Genomic DNA, 11,784 nt, shown 5'->3' on the forward strand with positions numbered 1-11,784 from the left:
ATATGGATCAAACCCCCTTTTCGCTGCTTCCTACTGCTGTCGCTGCTCGCTCATTACCTTGAGTCCCTGTAGCACATCATCAGCTTCATCATGCAGTACACCAGTGTGTTAACTTGGTTTGCTTCTGAGGACTTGTTCAAATTATTTGCCAGTCTGAAACATCAATAAATAAATAATTCATTGCAACAGCCTACGAGACAAAAGGCAAACTTTGCCCAGCGTGTATCAGTTAACAAGAAAAAAAAAAGGATGGGGTGGGGGGGGGGGCATTAATTACAATTATTTACTCTTAACAACATAAAAAAAAAAATCAGTTAATTATCAACATCTTAAGAGGAAAAACACTGAGATCAGGCCCAAAGTTACTTTAAGTATTCAAGTTGTTTTTTTTTAAGATAAAATGCTGCTGATCACAAAAAGATCATCCAAACAGTTCTCCTCATCAATTTTGTGTCTTCAAATCTATGAAAAAATTTACTTTGTTTCACACCAGCTGTATCTGTTGTATGTCAGAGAGATGGTTTTGGATCAGCAACATCCAGTACTAAGTTGTCTTAAGCAATATTTCTTAACAAAATAGGCTTGCTGGAAACTGCATAAACATAAAACAGTTGCTCAGTTTTGCCGTCAAATGTTTTGCGCGTGTATTCGTGTGCTTGTGCACGACGGATCTGGAGGTATGGATCCAGAAAATACGTGGGCATGTGAACATTGAGATCAACAACCTGAAAGTAACTGACTGGAGAAGGTCAATGGAACGGACACGTTTCACAAGACTGTGGCAGATAGATGGTTATTTTAGTGAGGTGGGGATAAACCAGTTGCCTGCCTGGGCGGTTTCCATCAGGGACCTAAGGCGGCTCTGTGGTGTAATGGATGCTGGCACCAAGACATGCTGCTTGACTTGACTTGAATATACTGTTTGTGTTTATTAATGATCGATGTAAATGAAGTCCAAGACATAGTCAGTTAGTGTTCATGTATCCATCTGTTGACCTGGCTCAACAAAACTGCCTATAAAGACTGATGATATTTAGAATAAACTGCCCCAGTTTTTTTTTTTTTTTTTTTTTTTTTTTTTTTTTTTTTTATGTTTTGCAGGTCTAAAATGCAGGAAAGGATATTTATTAACAAATGAGGTGAAGATGACCATACAAAACTTGAAATATCTTGGGTTCATACTGTCTGCAATAAAACAGAAGTCAAAATAAATGTACGGATCACTCTCGTTAAATTGCATTTTCCTTATTCCAACTTTTTCTGATTTGGGGTCATATGTCAAGTAACTGCTCTTGCACTTGGTTGCATAAATATTAATTCCTTTGATACCAATCACAGAATACATAATTACTTGGGGGTGATATGGCTTACATGAAAATTCAGTAAGCTATATCTTCTATTATACACATGACTTAGCATGGTGGATTAGTGGTCAGCACTGTTGCTTCACTGCAAGAAGGCCATGGGTTCAATTCCGACCTGTGGCCTTTCTGTGTGGAGTTTGCATGTTCTCCCCGTGTTTGCGTGGGTTTCCTCCCACATGTAAAGACATGCAGGATAGGTGAATTGGAAATGCCATAATTCCCCAGGTCTCCCTTGCAAAAGAGATGTCAATCTCAATGGGACTAAGCAGGTTAAATAAAATAAATATTTGACAAGAGATTTTATATTATATCCAGGTCAGTAAACAACTCATATGTGATCCCTATTTATTAGTATCAAGTTATGGAATTTATTTTGATTAGTTTACCAACCAACAACAAGATCCACGCTTAATGTAAAAAGACCCACCCCTGTAAAAAAAAAATTCTGGTTACGTCCCTGTCAGAGAGATGGAGCCTGCAGCCTGGGCGTCAACGCGGCGCGTGCTGGTCACGTGACCCTTCATCTTCCACCTTGAGGGCGACGCTTCTTCGTTTTTAAGCGCCTCGGACGTCGACGATGGATTCAGGCCCGTTTTCCAACGCTGTTATTTGCAAGTATTGTGGAAATGCCTTCACTTTGCCCGGTAGGATGCGAACGTCTTTTTTTCCCCTCAATTAAATGTGGACTTTTGTGGTAAACTTCGTTCTCACGGTGTGGTTGAGCAAAGTTCCTCGGCACGTCGTTAGCATCTGCTAACATGTCACTTTCAGACATTTTACTTTTGTTATATTTAATGTAGTAATGACGTGTTGAATGTGATTGATGACAAGAACAACTACATCGTTATTTTTTATACTTTTAAACCTGTGTTTGTGTGTGTGCGCGCGCGCGCACTCATTTTCTGTGCACGTGTTTTTTGGGCACGTGCAGTCTGGTTGTAACAACTCTGCTTCTGTCAACTTTTATATTTACTTTTTATTTGTTTGAAGGAAAACTGATTTTGTTTGGTCACAGGTTCAACATAAAGAGAGCTGAGCCCTATTTTATTATTTATTTATTTTTATTCAATAGAATCATCGTAACATATGTCAGGTTGACACAGCAAGCTAGATATTAAGCTTTTTTAGGGATATTAAGCATTTTGTTCAACCTCCCTACTAACAATTTTTGGTTCCCAGAACGTTCCTGGAACACGAGCCCTTGGTTCCGGTTCGGTTCTTGCTACGTTCCCTGAAAGTCATTTTTGGTTCTCACTTGGTTGGCAGGAAAGTTTAATTTTGGTTCCCAGAACGTTCCTGGAACACGAGCCCTTGGTTCCGGTTCGGTTCTTGCTACGTTCCCTGAAAGTCATTTTTGGTTCTGTTTTGGTTCTCACTTGGTTGGCAGGAAAGTTTAATTTTGGTTCTCAGAACGTTACGTATGTGGTTCCCATTTGGTTCCCTAACCGTTCTCACACCGTCCCTTTATTCTTCTTCATGTCATGTTTGTTCCCTCAGTGTTCCCATATGGTTCCCATAACCTTGTTGGTTACATATTTGGTTCCCTAGACGTGCTCCTGATGTTCCCCCAACCTTGTTTGTTATGTGTTGGTTCCCCTACTACATTCTAGTAACCTTGTTGGTGTACCACGCCTCGCGCTCTATGACTGCTGGGATAGGCTCCAGCCCCCCACGACCCTTAATTGGACTAAGCGGTAGAAGATGGATGGATGGATGTTCTTTCCCATAATGTTGTCATATTTCTGTAGTTTGTAATTCATTGTAAAAGTTTTGCATGCATGACAGCTGTTTACTTCAGTGCATAAGCAGTGATGAATGACCAGGCAAATGTTGCAGGACGAGAATGTTTAATAGAAAAATATCAGGAATACAACATGGATAAGAGGGTAACAGTGCAACATTATAATACTATTTCGTAATAAAATGCAATCGAGGCAAAAAAAAAAAAAAAAAAAATATATATGTATATAAATAAAATACAAAAAATAATAAAAATGGCAAAAACGGGTGCAGTTGCATATAATTTGGTGTGCGTTTTCAGTCTTGAGGATGATAGAATGTTTAATAGAAAAATATCAGGAATACAACATGGGTAAGAACACTGCAACATTATACTATTTTGTAATAAAATGCAATCAAGGCAGAAAAAATACAATATAAATAAAATATAAAAAATAATTATAAAAATGGCAAAAATGGGTGCGGGTGCAAATTTTGGTGTTCGTTTTCAATCTTGAGGACCAGCTGACCTAAAAAGAATAAGAAACAAAAAGTTTAAACCAACTTAGTGCCAATGTTTCATTTAATTATTGTGACTATTCAGCGATTGATAAAAGACAGACTGAAGTTTAATTTACTGTCTGTTTGGTGCAAACTTCATTGCATGCCCAATGCACTCCTCAATATCCGCTACCTTCATGACAGGGAAGTTCTGCATGCAGGCCTCTACAAATGGAAGTTAAAAAAAAGCTACACATTTAAATCTCAGTCAAACTTGGCATAACACTGATTTGGAAAATATACCCGTTAAACTTACCTGTTATAACTTTGCAAAAGGCCAGGTTCTGGAACGCCTTTTTTGCTCTCCTCCCCCTCAGGCTGTACTGCCCCAGGACGTGGTTGGTTGCCACCTGGCGTAGAATACGGTGAACGGCGGCCCCTGGATTCGCCCCTCCCAGGCTTTCAGGGAAACGTTTCTACAAAAACCAAAACAAACGATGAAATGAAAACGAATGTGGAGAGCTTATGTGGTCTACTTTCATTAGTCAAATCAAATAGATTACATGCAATACATACATTTTCATATATAATTATGACCAATTAATTACCATTTGGTTCCTTCTGTCTGGTTGAGCCAGACTCCTGTCTAGCTCCTCCACTGCGCTGCATTGACCCAACAGCACCTCTTCCTGCAGAGGAGGCTGAGGCTGGTTTGAGACCACAGCAGCCTCCAATGTCTCAGACTTCTTCTCCATACCCTCCATCCTCCTTTCAATAGCCTCCATCTTTCTGTCCATAGCCTCCATCCTCCTTGTCATACGCCCCATGTGCTCTTCCATTGCTAGGTGAATTTGTGATAGAATTCATATTAGTTTTTGAACTTAATATACTTGTAATATGTGAAAATGTGTGTATATAGTACTTACTACTTTTTGAATCATCTGTTGTTCTCAATAGGATCCTCTTCGTTTCCTCTATGACTAAAGGTACAATTGAGATGAAATTCATTGTAGTTTTATACCCAATACACTTTTCCTGTGTGAGCATCAAGTCTGTATGAAGTACTTACGCTTTATTAGGACAGCCATGCCTGAAGCCCCCTCCTCTTCGCCATGGGTCATTCCTGAAGTTTTTGAAAAGAAAATTGTTAATGTTTGCTTTCTTGGTTAGGAACTTGTAATCAGATAGTAAATATAAAATTCAAAGCAAATATACCCTCAACTGCCTGGGATGATGTTTGTTCCTCAATATATGAGTCTTCCAATGTCCGACGGCTGGGTGCATGGGTTGAGGGACTGGCGGCTACACGGCTGTGAGGCGTTGGCACATCTGAATAGAAAGATGACACGAATGTCATTTATTTTATGGGGGGATTCTTATGAATGGAATTTCAAAACAGAAACCCATGCTAATACATCACACAACTGGAAAAAAGCTTAGATGATGGTGGTGGAGGCATGTGTAGATCTGAAAAGAAAATGAAGAACCAATTAGATTAGTCAGATAACATGCATTGGGTTATTCTGCAAAGATATTGGCACCAAGCTACGTAAGATGATTTGACAAACTTACCCACTTTGCTTTCACATGGACCCACAGTCCTGGCCTACTTCTTTGGCTGTGGAGGCGACTCATCTGCAAAGAAAGACCATAATTTGTACCGACAGGGAAACAAATATTGAATTGTGTACATAATTCAGTCTGTACTGAAGAGGCCTTACCCTCACTGGAGGAATATGTCCGGGGAGGCCTGCGCACTCTTTTTCCGTTATTGGCTGTGCCATCATCAATCTCTGGGCATGAATTCTCCATGTATTGCAGACATTTCTTGTCTGCCAGCTCGTAGTTGTCTGTGTAAGGAGATGATTTTTGAGCAAGTAGAAGATCAAAGCTGTATTTCCATGCATAGAAAGAATTCTGAATCTTTTCAATATAGTGCATAGCAAAGATAGCTCACCTGTTGTGTGCCATACTTTCCTAATAGGATGTTTCGCCCAGCTGATGTTGGGTGCAGCAAGGTTCATCACCCGCTTACGGACGTTCACGTTTGTCCACGAGCACTGTAAGCCCCCGTTTGGTCAAAAAAAAAAAAGAAAAAAGAAAATCATATGTGAAATCAGTATGGTGGAAAAAAACTCTAAAATGAAAAGAGAAAAAAAAAACTATAAACCGCTTACTTAAGCAGTCGTCTCCAGCCATGTGGATGGCACTACTGCCATTGCACTATCCATAAACTCAACCACAATGAAACTCATCTGTTAATTAAAAAAAGGCAAAATTAGCATAGAAAAAGAGCCCTATATATGTTACAAATTGAATTTCCAAAGACTGTGTCAGGTGTTTATATAATGCAGCTGTTATTCAATTCTACGTATATACAGTACACAGCATCAAAAGCATTCACAGTCAAGTCAAGGTATAAAAAAGGTAAAAAGCCAAGTTAAAAACCTAAAAATCATGTAGGACCGTCAAGAAAACATTTGTTTGTGTCTGTGGCTCCTCAATCATCACAGCCTGTGTTGTGAGTTCACGTTCTGGCAACAGCTTCATTAAACACTCTCTTTTTCACTCTGAAACATCCGATGATTCTTGAATCACAAGGATTTGTGAACAGAGGATCCACCTTTTCAAACACCTTGTCATTCCTCTCCTCAATGGCCTCACAGCATTTGTCACCTGCTAAGATGTAGGCATTGTTGGGTCTTCCAATTTTCTTTTTTTGTGCTGGAGCTGTGCTGCTTGGACCCTGTTCCATCTCCGAGAGCCTTTTGGCCACTTGAATAAGTGGTCTTCTTCCGGATCTGGCCAGACGTTTCAGCTGCCCCAAGTAGTTCTCAAACTGGAAGGCTCTGCATGCATCCAGAGATCCAAAGTTTTCTGCGTCATCTGTTAAATGGAGCATGGCATGGACATTGTACACCATGAAGTGGTGGCCATACAGGTCTGCTGTCTTTGCCGCAAAATACTCCATTAGTCCTCTGCTGTAGTCTGCGTGCCAGGTTTGGAGAAACCAAAATATTCAGTGCTATGCTGAAAGCCATGAAATGCCTGTACAGATCATTGTGGAGAATGTCCTTGAGCACTAGTTTTCCTGTGTACAGTGCAAACTGACGCAGCTCTGTAGCCTTCCAGCGATCCACTTCTTCCAAGCTCCGAGGCTTCCTGGTAAAGCAACTTGGCATGGATTGCTTCAATCCACACAGTCTTCTGCTGATCTCTTGGATCTGTCCAGCAGACAGTCTTACCCGCCTGCTTCCCCTCACCCATTCCACCAGCAGCTTCTTCATTGTTACGCAGATGATACCCAGCTTTATCTATCCATGAAGCCAGAGGACACACACCAATTAGCTAAACTGCAGGATTGTCTTACAGACATAAAGACATGGATGACCTCTAATTTCCTGCTTTTAAACTCAGATAAAACTGAAGTTATTGTACTTGGCCCCACAAATCTTGGAAACATGGTGTCTAACCAGATCCTTACTCTGGATGGCATTACCCTGACCTCTAGTAATACTGTGAGAAATCTTGGAGTCATTTTTGATCAGGATATGTCATTCAAAGCGCATATTAAACAAATATGTAGGACTGCTTTTTTGCATTTACGCAATATCTCTAGGGTTAGAAAGGTCTTGTCTCAGAGTGATGCTGAAGGACTAATTCATGCATTTATTTCCTCTAGGCTGGACTATTGTAATTCATTATTATCAGGTTGTCCTAAAAGTTCCCTAAAAAGCCTTCAGTTAATTCAAAATGCTGCAGCTAGAGTACTGACGGGGACTGGAAGGAGAGAGCATATCTCACCCATATTGGCCTCTCTTCATTGGCTTCCTGTTAATTCTAGAATAGAATTTAAAATTCTTCTTCTTACTTATAAGGTTTTGAATAATCGGGTCCCATCTTATCTTAGGGACCTCGTAGTACCATATCACCCCAATAGAGCGCTTCGCTCTCAGACTGCAGGCTTACTTGTAGTTCCTAGGGTTTGTAAGAGTAGAATGGGAGGCAGAGCCTTCAGCTTTCAGGCTCCTCTCCTGTGGAACCAGCTCCCAATTCAGATCAGGGAGACAGACACCCTCTCTACTTTTAAGATTAGGCTTAAAACTTTCCTTTTTGCTAAAGCTTATAGTTAGGGCTGGATCAGGTGACCCTGAACCATCCCTTAGTTATGCTGCTATAGACGTAGACTGCTGGGGGGTTCCCATGATGCACTGTTTCTTTCTCTTTTTGCTCTGTATGCACCACTCTGCATTTAATCATTAGTGATCGATCTCTGCTCCCCTCCACAGCATGTCTTTTTCCTGGTTCTCTCCCTCAGCCCCAACCAGTCCCAGCAGAAGACTGCCCCTCCCTGAGCCTGGTTCTGCTGGAGGTTTCTTCCTGTTAAAAGGGAGTTTTTCCTTCCCACTGTAGCCAAGTGCTTGCTCACAGGGGGTCGTTTTGACCGTTGGGGTTTTACATAATTATTGTATGGCCTTGCCGTACAATATAAAGCGCCTTGGGGCAACTGTTTGTTGTGATTTGGCGCTATATAAAAAAAATTGATTGATTGAATTGATTGATAACGCCCAAACAAGCTTGATGCATGTAGTCAGTGGGAAACATTTTGATCATATCAATGGGAAGTTCCAAAAATGGGGAAACAGTGTGGCCCTTGTCCTTCTTTGCAGACATTTCTGTTCTGAACATCTCGTTGGTTCACATGGTGTTACAAACATCTGGGTATGTTACACGTCTGTCCACCCATAGCCCTGTCTGTGTACATTTGTCACAGCCATTGTATCCAGTACACAGTTTGGTCGCTTTGACCATTGCCTTGGCTGGTGCATCGCATACAACACAACGCAACACCACAGTCTTCCCTTGAATTCCATTTTCCAGCAGATCCTGCGTTTCTGCAACCACAACATTAAGAAACTCCAAATCTGTAGGTTTGGATGGTCCAGATGTTAAGGTTACAGGGAAAACACGGGTTGGAGACAGGTGGATTGCACACAAAACAGGCCCTAGAGTGTTCTTGCTACTTTTGAACAGTGGAAGGCCATCAATGTTGAGCGACAACTCCAGCGTGTTTAGTTCTTTCAGAACCTCCTCAGGGTAGTGTTTGAGTTGTTCTTTGATGGTTCTCCTCAATCCAAAGTGGACACACTCCATCCCTGATACTGTTGTTGACCTGATATCTGTTGGGGTTGATAACAAGGTTCTGGCTGTTGAGGGTAGCTCTGGGTGACCATTGGCTTTTAATCCGACAAGAAGTTCATCAAGTGCAGAGTGTGGGATGTGGTATTTCAAGGCCCATTGTTGTAACATGTTCCTAAATGAGCTCTGTGGGGTGTTTTCCTTGTTGTATGTGTCATTGGTAGGTGTGTCCCACATTTCCGTGTCCAATGCAGATCCATCACTGCTGATGTCCTGCTGACCGAACTTGTTGGCTCTCCCATGAACTCGTCTGGTCGTTCTTCAATCTCCACCGGTTGTATCTCTGGCGTGTGTTGAGGTCCATGAGGTTGTTGATCTGCTTCTTGCAGAGCCTGGCCTGTCCTTGCTGCATCTCACACAGCCTGCTCTTCCCTGCTTCCTGCAGCTCGTGCAGACTCCTCTGCCCTGTTTACTGCATCTCCTGCATCCAGCTGGGCACGCACCAGTGCTCGCACATTCAACACCTCTTGCTGCCCTCTGTTTGTGTAGGTCTGTCTGGCCAGCGTCTTTGAACTCATTATCTGCAATACAATACCATGCAATACAATGCAAACAATGTGTACCTGTGTACCTGTACAATGAAAAACGGGGAAAATTTAAATACAACATTACAGCACCAACATAAATTTAAACACAGTGTTTCAGTTTGCAACCATACTTGCACTTGACAAAAATACACACAGGATTAAATTGGGGATGAGGTAAGAATATGTGACATATGACCTTAGCATTGCATTCAATCGAGCAGGAAAGCAATGTGTAACAAAACAATGGTCTAACAGACCAATATAGATTAGGCTGCATCAAACGCCCCTTGAAAATGACAACTTTGCAAAATTCCACTCTGCACTTGCAGTATTGTTCCTTTGCACTACCATAATTTCCTTGCAGATTTCTAGCAAATTCAATTCATGTTAAATTGAATGTTACACAGTAAGCTTAAAATTATGAATTGCAGTGAATGGGTGTTTTTATCTGAGCAAAGTTTGTTTTGAGGCTGTTTTGATCAAAGCTAGTAATAAAGACATTTGGAAGAATGTTCCAGTTGTCTTTCCACTTCCCCTGAACATCAAACACCCAAAACATGGCTAAAGGATTAGTGCATAGGGGCTAAAACCTTGCTAAATAAAGGCTGCAAAAACATGCACTAGGGATTTCAAATCTGGGGACGTGGAAAGACAACTGGAGCATTCTGCCAAATGGTTCTCAGAACTACTTTTGATCAAAATAGTCCAAAAACACACATTTCACTGATTTTGCTAAAAACGCCTTTACTGCCATTTAAAATTTCAAGCCTATTGTGTCACCCTTTAACATTGATCAAATTTGTAAAGATTTCACAAGGAACAATACTGCAAAAGAGCAGTGAAGCTCCAGCCAATGACAGTGTATATAAGCTAGTCTTTAAAGGTGCACTGTGTAATATTTTTAGCAGTTTCAATTCATGCTGCCCAATCACAAATGTTACCTTTTTCACAAATACTTGCCACCACCATCAAACTCTGACTGGGAAAATTGCACTTTTCATACATGAAAAGGTGGATCTTCTCCATGGCCGCCATTTTGAATTTCCAGAAATAGACATTTTTAACTCCAATACTTACTGTACTTTGGTCATACTAGTAAATATTAGTTTATTATTTAGTAAATATTCATGAAAAGATCAAATTTGGCAATAGGCAGCACAGTTTCAATGAGCATAGTATGCCATAGTTGCCATAGTATACCTACTCTGGCCACCATCCTACACAGTGCACCTTTAACTAGTCAACAAAAATGAATGTTACCTTTTCAAGAGTGAATTCCAGGTCTTGTCGTCAAGCAGAATCCAAAAGGTGCTCTCTGCGTCCGAAGGCAATTGATTCTGTTCATTGCGATCAGCCCAATTATCCATGTCTTCACAGCCACACCCGCCACCACGTCAGGCAACCTGGTGGCCAATCAGCCGGCAAGGCAATCTATTGGACTTGCAAAGTGTTGCTGTAGCTGCTTTGTCTGTTACAAAAACTGGTCAAACCAGTTCCCAAAAGCCAGAATGCACACATAATTGGCCTTAATAGCCCAGCCATTTACCTCTGAATGGCAGGTATAGGGATGGGTATTGATAAGGTTTTATCGATGCCATTATCGATTCCCTTATCAATACCTCGTGAATTTTGTATTAAAAGTAGGATTTACAGGTTTTCTATGTATTTCCTTGAGTCTTAAAGTAAATAAATATGAAACTAGTCACTGTATCCTTGATCTCTGGGCATAAATAAAAATAAACAAAACTGTGTTTCGCTTTGAAGTTATTAATTCAGACTGAATTCTATCATTCTATCTTGACTTGTCAGAGAGCCGCTCAACGTTTGGAGCTGTGTGAACAGAACGGAGGATAATTCTCGTTTCTTTCTCGCAACAAAACAGGAGTCCCAGTTAGTAACTTTAATCCGCACAAAAGTGAATCACAACTCATATTCAGGGATGAAAGTGGTGAAAAACAAAAAAAACTGAAACCCAAAATTACCCCCCAACACCTGCACAATTCTAGAAGCTCTGAAATGCAATCTGGGACTATTCCAGACAATAAACTGGAGTGAGTGCTGAATCCATTTAGGTGAGGAAAAAAAAATACAACTTTCCTTATTCAAATTCATTCCAGTAGTATTCTGCTCTTACTAGGATGCAGCAATTTTCTAGTTTGGCAGAAAGTTCTGGAGGAAATCACTGAAGAAATTAACAAACTGAAAATATGGTTTGACCGAAACAAACTGTCATTAAACTTAAATAAGACATGGATGAAATGGAGGTGTAAGAGTCACTTGGTGTTCACAGGAAACACTTATTTCTGTATGTATGTATTTATTTATGTTAGTTGCTATTATATATTTTCTGTTGTTTCTCTTCAGGTTCTTTTTGTCTCTTTCTCTAAAATTGTATATAATAATCATTAGATTATTAATATATAAGCAAAAATACATTTAAAGAATATTACAATTTGAAAACAAATGCACCTGAA

Source organism: Thalassophryne amazonica, unplaced genomic scaffold, assembly GCF_902500255.1.
Source record: "Thalassophryne amazonica unplaced genomic scaffold, fThaAma1.1, whole genome shotgun sequence".
Lineage (NCBI taxonomy): Eukaryota > Metazoa > Chordata > Actinopteri > Batrachoidiformes > Batrachoididae > Thalassophryne > Thalassophryne amazonica.